Genomic DNA, 8,668 nt, shown 5'->3' with positions numbered 1-8,668 from the left:
TCTGATGCTCCTCTGATGCTCCTCTGATGCTCCACTGTTGCTCCTCTGATGCTCCTCTGATGCTCCTCTGATGCTCCTCTGATGCTCCTCTGATGCTCCTCTGATGCTACACTGATGCTCCTCTGATGCTCCTCTGATGCTCCTCTGATGCTCCTCTGATGCTCCTCTGTTGCTCCTCTGATGCTCCTCTGATGCTCCTCTGATGCTCCTCTGATGCTCCTCTGATGCTCCTCATGCTCCTCTGATGCTCCTCTGATGCTCCTCTGATGCTCCTCTGATGCTCCTGCTCCTGCTCCTGCTCCTGCTCCTGCTCCTCTGATGCTCCTCTGATGCTCCTGCTCCTGTTCCTGCTCCTGCTCCTGCTCCTGCTCCTGCTCCTCTGATGCTCCTCTGATGCTCTTGCTCCTGCACCTGCTCCTGCTCCTGCTTCTGCTCCTGCACCTGCTCCTGCTCCTGCTCCTGCTCCTCTGATGCTCCTCTGATGCTCCTCTGATGCTCCTCTGATGCTCCACTGATGCTCCTCTGATGCTCCTCTGATGCTCCTCTGATGCTCCTCTGATGCTCCACTGATGCTCCTCTGATGCTCCTCTGATGCTCCTCTGATGCTCCTCTGATGCTCCTCTGATGCTCCTCTGATGCTCCTCTGATGCTCCTCTGATGCTTCTCTGATGCTCCTCTGTTGCTCCTCTGATGCTCCTCTGATGCTCCTCTGATGCTGCTCTGATGCTCCACTGATGCTCCTCTGATGCTCCTCTGATGCTCCTCTGATGCTCCTCTGATGCTCCTCTGATGCTCCTCCGATGCTCCTCTGAGGCTCCTCTGATGCTTCTCTGATGCTCCTCTGATGCTCCTCTGTTGCTCCTCTTATGCTCCTCTGTTGTTCCTCTGATGCTCCTCTGATGCTCCTCTGATGCTCCTCTGATGCTCCTCTGATGCTACACTGATGCTCCTCTGATGCTCCTCTGATGCTCCTCTGATGCTCCTCTGATGCTCCTCTGATGCTCCTCTGATGCTCCTCTGATGCTCCTCTGATGCTCCTCTGATGCTCCTCTGATGCTCCTCTGATGCTCCTCTGATGCTCCTCTGATGTTGCTCTGATGCTCCACTGATGCTCTTCTGATGCTCCTCTGATGCTCCTCTGATGCTCCTCTGATGCTCCTCTGATGCTCCTCCGATGCTCCTCTGATGCTCCTCCGATGCTCCTCCGAGGCTCCTCTGATGCTTCTCTGATGCTCCTCTGATGCTCCTCTGTTGCTCCTCTGATGCTCCTCTGTTGCTCCTCTGATGCTCCTCTGATGCTCCTCTGATGCTCCTCTGATGCTCCTCTGATGCTACACTGATGCTCCTCTGATGCTCCTCTGATGCTCCTCTGATGCTCCTCTGATGCTCCTCTGATGCTCCTCTGATGCTCCTCCGATGCTCCTCTGATGCTCCTCTGTTGCTCCTCTGATGCTCCTCTGATGCTCCTCTGATGCTCCTCTGATGCTCCACTGATGCTCCACTGATGCTCCTCTGATGCTCCTCTGATGCTCCTCTGATGCTCCTCTGATGCTCCTCTGATGCTCCTCTGATGCTCCTCTGATGCTCCTGCTCCTGCTCCTGCTCCTGCTCCTGCTCCTCTGATGCTCCTCTGATGCTCCTGCTCCTGTTCCTGCTCCTGCTCCTGCTCCTGCTCCTGCTCCTCTGATGCTCCTCTGATGCTCTTGCTCCTGCACCTGCTCCTGCTCCTGCTTCTGCTCCTGCACCTGCTCCTGCTCCTGCTCCTGCTCCTCTGTTGCTCCTCTGATTCTCCTCTGATGCTCCTCTGATGGTCCTCTGATGCTCCTCTGATCCTCCTCTGATGCTCCTCTGATGCTCCTCTGATGCTCCTCTGTTGCTCCTCTGATGCTCCTCTGATGCTCCTCTGATGCTCCTCTGATGCTCCACTGATGCTCCTCTGATGCTCCTCTGATGCTCCTCTGATGCTCCTCTGATGCTCCACTGATGCTCAACTGATGCTCCTCTGATGCTCCACTGATGCTACTCTGATGCTCCTCTGATGCTCCTCTGATGCTCCTCTGATGCTCCTCTGATGCTCCTCTGTTGCTCCTCTGATGCTCCTCAGATGCTCCTCTGATGGTCCTCTGATGCTCCTCTGATCCTCCTCTGATGCTCCTCTGATGCTCCTCTGATGCTCCTCTGATGGTCCTCTGATGCTCCTCTGATCCTCCTCTGATGCTCCTCTGATGCTCCTCTGATGCTCCTCTGATGCTCCTCTGATGCTCCTCTAATGCTCCTCTGATGCTCCTCTGATGCTCCTCTGATGCTCCTCTGATGCTCCTGCTCCTGCTCCTGCTCCTGCTCCTGCTCCTCTGATGCTCCTCTGATTCTCCTCTGATGCTCCTCTGATGCTCCTCTGATGCTCCTCTGATGCTCCTGCTCCTGCTCCTGCTCCTGCTCCTGCTCCTCTGATGCTCCTCTGATGCTCCTCTGATGGTCCTCTGATGCTCCTCTGATCCTCCTCTGATGCTCCTCTGATGCTCCTCTGATGCTCCTCTGATGCTCCTCTGATGCTCCTCTGATGCTCCTCTAATGCTCCTCCGAGGCTCCTCTGATGCTTCTCTGATGCTCCTCTGATGCTCCTCTGATGCTCCTCTGATGCTCCACTGTTGCTCCTCTGATGCTCCTCTGATGCTCCTCTGATGCTCCTCTGATGCTCCTCTGATGCTCCTCTGATGCTACACTGATGCTCCTCTGATGCTCCTCTGATGCTCCTCTGATGCTCCTCTGATGCTCCTCTGTTGCTCCTCTGATGCTCCTCTGATGCTCCTCTGATGCTCCTCTGATGCTCCTCTGATGCTCCTCTGATGCTCCTCTGATGCTCCTTGGATGCTACTCTGATGCTCCTCTGATGCTCCTCTGATGCTCCTCTGATGCTCCTCCGATGCTCCTCTGAGGCTCCTCTGATGCTTCTCTGATGCTCCTCTGATGCTCCTCTGTTGCTCCTCTGATGCTCCTCTGTTGCTCCTCTGATGCTCCTCTGATGCTCCTCTGATGCTCCTCTGATGCTCCTCTGATGCTACACTGATGCTCCTCTGATGCTCCTCTGATGCTCCTCTGATGCTCCTCTGATGCTCCTCTGATGCTCCTCTGATGCTCCTCTGATGCTCCTCTGTTGCTCCTCTGATGCTCCTCTGATGCTCCTCTGATGCTCCTCTGATGCTCCACTGATGCTCCACTGATGCTCCTCTGATGCTCCTCTGATGCTCCTCTGATGCTCCTCTGATGCTCCTCTGATGCTCCTGCTCCTGCTCCTGCTCCTGCTCCTGCTCCTGCTCCTCTGATGCTCCTCTGATGCTCTTGCTCCTGCACCTGCTCCTGCTCCTGCTTCTGCTCCTGCACCTGCTCCTGCTCCTGCTCCTGCTCCTCTGATGCTCCTCTGATTCTCCTCTGATGCTCCTCTGATGCTCCTCTGATGCTCCTCTGATGCTCCTCTGATGCTCCTGCTCCTGCTCCTGCTCCTGCTCCTGCTCCTCTGATGCTCCTCTGATGCTCCTCTGATGGTCCTCTGATGCTCCTCTGATCCTCCTCTGATGCTCCTCTGATGCTCCTCTGATGCTCCTCTGATGCTCCTCTGATGCTCCTCTGATGCTCCTCTAATGCTCCTCCGAGGCTCCTCTGATGCTTCTCTGATGCTCCTCTGATGCTCCTCTGATGCTCCTCTGATGCTCCACTGTTGCTCCTCTGATGCTCCTCTGATGCTCCTCTGATGCTCCTCTGATGCTCCTCTAATGCTCCTCTGATGCTACACTGATGCTCCTCTGATGCTCCTCTGATGCTCCTCTGATGCTCCTCTGATGCTCCTCTGTTGCTCCTCTGATGCTCCTCTGATGCTCCTCTGATGCTCCTCTGATGCTCCTCTGATGCTCCTCTGATGCTCCTCTGATGCTCCTTGGATGCTACTCTGATGCTCCTCTGATGCTCCTCTGATGCTCCTCTGATGCTCCTCCGATGCTCCTCTGAGGCTCCTCTGATGCTTCTCTGATGCTCCTCTGATGCTCCTCTGTTGCTCCTCTGATGCTCCTCTGTTGCTCCTCTGATGCTCCTCTGATGCTCCTCTGATGCTCCTCTGATGCTCCTCTGATGCTACACTGATGCTCCTCTGATGCTCCTCTGATGCTCCTCTGATGCTCCTCTGATGCTCCTCTGATGCTCCTCTGATGCTCCTCCGATGCTCCTCTGAGGCTCCTCTGATGCTTCTCTGATGCTCCTCTGATGCTCCTCTGTTGCTCCTCTGATGCTCCTCTGATGCTCCTCTGATGCTCCTCTGATGCTCCTCTGATGCTCCTCTAATGCTCCTCCGAGGCTCCTCTGATGCTTCTCTGATGCTCCTCTGATGCTCCTCTGATGCTCCTCTGATGCTCCACTGTTGCTCCTCTGATGCTCCTCTGATGCTCCTCTGATGCTCCTCTGATGCTCCTCTGATGCTCCTCTGATACTACACTGATGCTCCTCTGATGCTCCTCTGATGCTCCTCTGATGCTCCTCTGATGCTCCTCTGTTGCTCCTCTGATGCTCCTCTGATGCTCCTCTGATGCTCCTCTGATGCTCCTCTGATGCTCCTCTGATGCTCCTCTGATGCTCCTTGGATGCTACTCTGATGCTCCTCTGATGCTCCTCTGATGCTCCTCTGATGCTCCTCCGATGCTCCTCTGAGGCTCCTCTGATGCTTCTCTGATGCTCCTCTGATGCTCCTCTGTTGCTCCTCTGATGCTCCTCTGTTGCTCCTCTGATGCTCCTCTGATGCTCCTCTGATGCTCCTCTGATGCTCCTCTGATGCTACACTGATGCTCCTCTGATGCTCCTCTGATGCTCCTCTGATGCTCCTCTGATGCTCCTCTGATGCTCCTCTGATGCTCCTCTGATGCTCCTCTGTTGCTCCTCTGATGCTCCTCTGATGCTCCTCTGATGCTCCTCTGATGCTCCACTGATGCTCCACTGATGCTCCTCTGATGCTCCTCTGATGCTCCTCTGATGCTCCTCTGATGCTCCTCTGATGCTCCTGCTCCTGCTCCTGCTCCTGCTCCTGCTCCTGCTCCTCTGATGCTCCTCTGATGCTCTTGCTCCTGCACCTGCTCCTGCTCCTGCTTCTGCTCCTGCACCTGCTCCTGCTCCTGCTCCTGCTCCTCTGATGCTCCTCTGATGCTCCACTGATGCTCCTCTGATGCTCCTCTGATGCTCCTCTGATGCTCCACTGATGCTCCTCTGATGCTCCTCTGATGCTCCACTGATGCTCCTCTGATGCTCCTCTGATGCTCCTCTGATGCTCCTCTGATGCTCCTCTGATGCTCCTCTGAGGCTCCTCTGATGCTCCTCTGATGCTCCTGCTCCTGCTCCTGCTCCTGCTCCTGCTCCTCTGATGCTCCTCTGATGCTCCTGCTCCTGTTCCTGCTCCTGCTCCTGCTCCTGCTCCTGCTCCTCTGATGCTCCTCTGATGCTCTTGCTCCTGCACCTGCTCCTGCTCCTGCTTCTGCTCCTGCACCTGCTCCTGCTCCTGCTCCTGCTCCTCTGATGCTCCTCTGATGCTCCTCTGATGCTCCTCTGATGCTCCTCTGATGCTCCACTGATGCTCCTCTGATGCTCCTCTGATGCTCCTCTGATGCTCCTCTGATGCTCCTCTGATGCTCCTCTGATGCTCCTCTGATGCTCCACTGATGCTCCTCTGATGCTCCTCTGATGCTCCTCTGATGCTCCTCTGATGCTGCTCTGATGCTCCACTGATGCTCCTCTGATGCTCCTCTGATGCTCCTCTGATGCTCCTCTGATGCTCCTCTGATGCTCCTCTGATGCTCCTCCGATGCTCCTCTGAGGGTCCTCTGATGCTTCTCTGATGCTCCTCTGATGCTCCTCTGTTGCTCCTCTGATGCTCCTCTGTTGCTCCTCTGATGCTCCTCTGATGCTCCTCTGATGCTCCTCTGATGCTCCTCTGATGCTACACTGATGCTCCTCTGATGCTCCTCTGATGCTCCTCTGATGCTCCTCTGATGCTCCTCTGATGCTCCTCTGATGCTCCTCTGATGCTCCTCTGATGCTCCTCTGATGCTCCTCTGTTGCTCCTCTGATGCTCCTCTGATGCTCCTCTGATGCTCCTCTGATGCTTCTCTGATGCTCCTCTGATGCTCCTCTGTTGCTCCTCTGATGCTCCCCTGTTGCTCCTCTGATGCTCCTCTGATGCTCCTCTGATGCTGCTCTGATGCTCCACTGATGCTCCTCTGATGCTCCTCTGATGCTCCTCTGATGCTCCTCTGATGCTCCTCTGATGCTCCTCTGATGCTCCTCTGATGCTCCTCCGATGCTCCTCTGAGGCTCCTCTGATGCTTCTCTGATGCTCCTCTGATGCTCCTCTGTTGCTCCTCTGATGCTCCTCTGTTGCTCCTCTGATGCTCCTCTGATGCTCCTCTGATGCTCCTCTGATGCTCCTCTGATGCTACACTGATGCTCCTCTGATGCTCCTCTGATGCTCCTCTGATGCTCCTCTGATGCTCCTCTGATGCTCCTCTGATGCTCCTCTGTTGCTCCTCTGATGCTCCTCTGATGCTCCTCTGATGTTCCTCTGATGCTCCACTGATGCTCCACTGATGCTCCTCTGATGCTCCTCTGATGCTCCTCTGATGCTCCTCTGATGCTCCTCTGATGCTCCTCTGATGCTCCTCTGATGCTCCTCTGATGCTCCTGCTCCTGCTCCTCTGATGCTCCTCTGATGCTCCTGCTCCTGTTCCTGCTCCTGCTCCTGCTCCTGCTCCTGCTCCTCTGATGCTCCTCTGATGCTCTTGCTCCTGCACCTGCTCCTGCTCCTGCTTCTGCTCCTGCACCTGCTCCTGCTCCTGCTCCTGCTCCTCTGATGCTCCTCTGATCCTCCTCTGATGCTCCTCTGATGCTCCTCTGATGCTCCTCTGTTGCTCCTCTGATGCTCCTCTGATGCTCCTCTGATGCTCCTCTGAAGCTCCACTGATGCTCCTCTGATGCTCCTCTGATGCTCCTCTGATGCTCCTCTGATGCTCCACTGATGCTCCTCTGATGCTCCACTGATGCTCAACTGATGCTCCTCTGATGCTCCACTGATGCTACTCTGATGCTCCTCTGATGCTCCTCTGATGCTCCTCTGATGCTCCTCTGATGCTCCTCTGTTGCTCCTCTGATGCTCCTCAGATGCTCCTCTGATGTTCCTCTGATGCTCCACTGATGCTCCACTGATGCTCCTCTGATGCTCCTCCGATGCTCCTCTGATGCTCCTCTGATGCTCCTCTGATGCTCCTCTAATGCTCCTCTGAGGCTCCTCTGAGGCTCCTCTGATGCTCCTCTGATGCTCCTCTGTTGCTCCTCTGATGCTCCTCTGATGCTCCTCTGATTCTCCTCTGATGCTCCTCTGATGGTCCTCTGATGCTCCTCTGATCCTCCTCTGATGCTCCTCTGATGCTCCTCTGATGCTCCTCTGTTGCTCCTCTGATGCTCCTCTGATGCTCCTCTGATGCTCCTCTGATGCTCCACTGATGCTCCACTGATGCTCCTCTGATACTCCTCTGATGCTCCTCTGATGCTCCTCTGATGCTCCTCTGATGCTCCTCTGATGCTCTTCTGATGCTCCTCTGATGCTCCTCTGATGCTCCTCTGATGCTCCACTGATGCTCCTCTGATGCTCCTCTGATGCTCCTCTGATTCTCCTCTGATGCTCCTCTGATGCTCCACTGATGCTCCTCTGATGCTCCACTGATGCTCCACTGATGCTCCTCTGATGCTCCACTGATGCTACTCTGATGCTCCTCTGATGCTCCTCTGATGCTCCTCTGATGCTCCTCTGATGCTCCTCTGTTGCTCCTCTGATGCTCCTCTGTTGCTCCTCTGATGCTCCTCTGATGCTCCTCTGATGCTCCTCTGATGCTCCTCTGATGCTCCTCTGATGCTACACTGATGCTCCTCTGATGCTCCTCTGATGCTCCTCTGATGCTCCTCTGATGCTCCTCTGTTGCTCCTCTGATGCTCCTCTGATGCTCCTCTGATGCTCCTCTGATGCTCCTCTGACGCTCCTCTGATGCTCCTCTGATGCTACACTGATGCTCCTCTGATGCTCCTCTGATGATCCTCTGATGCTCCTCTGATGCTCCTCTGATGCTCCTCTGATGCTCCTCTGATGCTCCTCTGATGCTCCTCTGATGCTCCTCTGATGCTCCTCTGATGCTGCTCTGATGCTCCACTGATGCTCCTCTGATGCTCCTCTGATGCTCCTCTGATGCTCCTCTGATGCTCCTCTGATGCTCCTCTGATGCTCCACTGATGCTCCTCCGATGCTCCTCTGAGGCTCCTCTGATGCTCCTCTGATGCTCCTCTGATGCTCCTCTGTTGCTCCTCTGGTGCTCCTCCGTTGCTCCTCTGATGCTCCTCTGATGCTCCTCTGATGCTCCTCTGATGCTCCTCTGATGCTACACTGATGCTCCTCTGATGCTCCTCTGATGCTCCTCTGATGCTCCTCTGATGCTCCTCTGTTGCTCCTCTGATGCTCCTCTGATGCTCCTCTGATGCTCCTCTGATGCTACACTGATGCTCCACTGATGCACCTCTGATGCTCCTCTGATGCTCCTCTGATGCTCCTCTGATGCTCCTCTGATGCTCCTCTGATGCTCCTCTGATGCTC

Source organism: Narcine bancroftii, unplaced genomic scaffold (genome assembly GCF_036971445.1).
Source record: "Narcine bancroftii isolate sNarBan1 unplaced genomic scaffold, sNarBan1.hap1 Scaffold_158, whole genome shotgun sequence".
Classification (NCBI taxonomy): domain Eukaryota; kingdom Metazoa; phylum Chordata; class Chondrichthyes; order Torpediniformes; family Narcinidae; genus Narcine; species Narcine bancroftii.
This window is presented reverse-complemented; position numbering follows the sequence as displayed.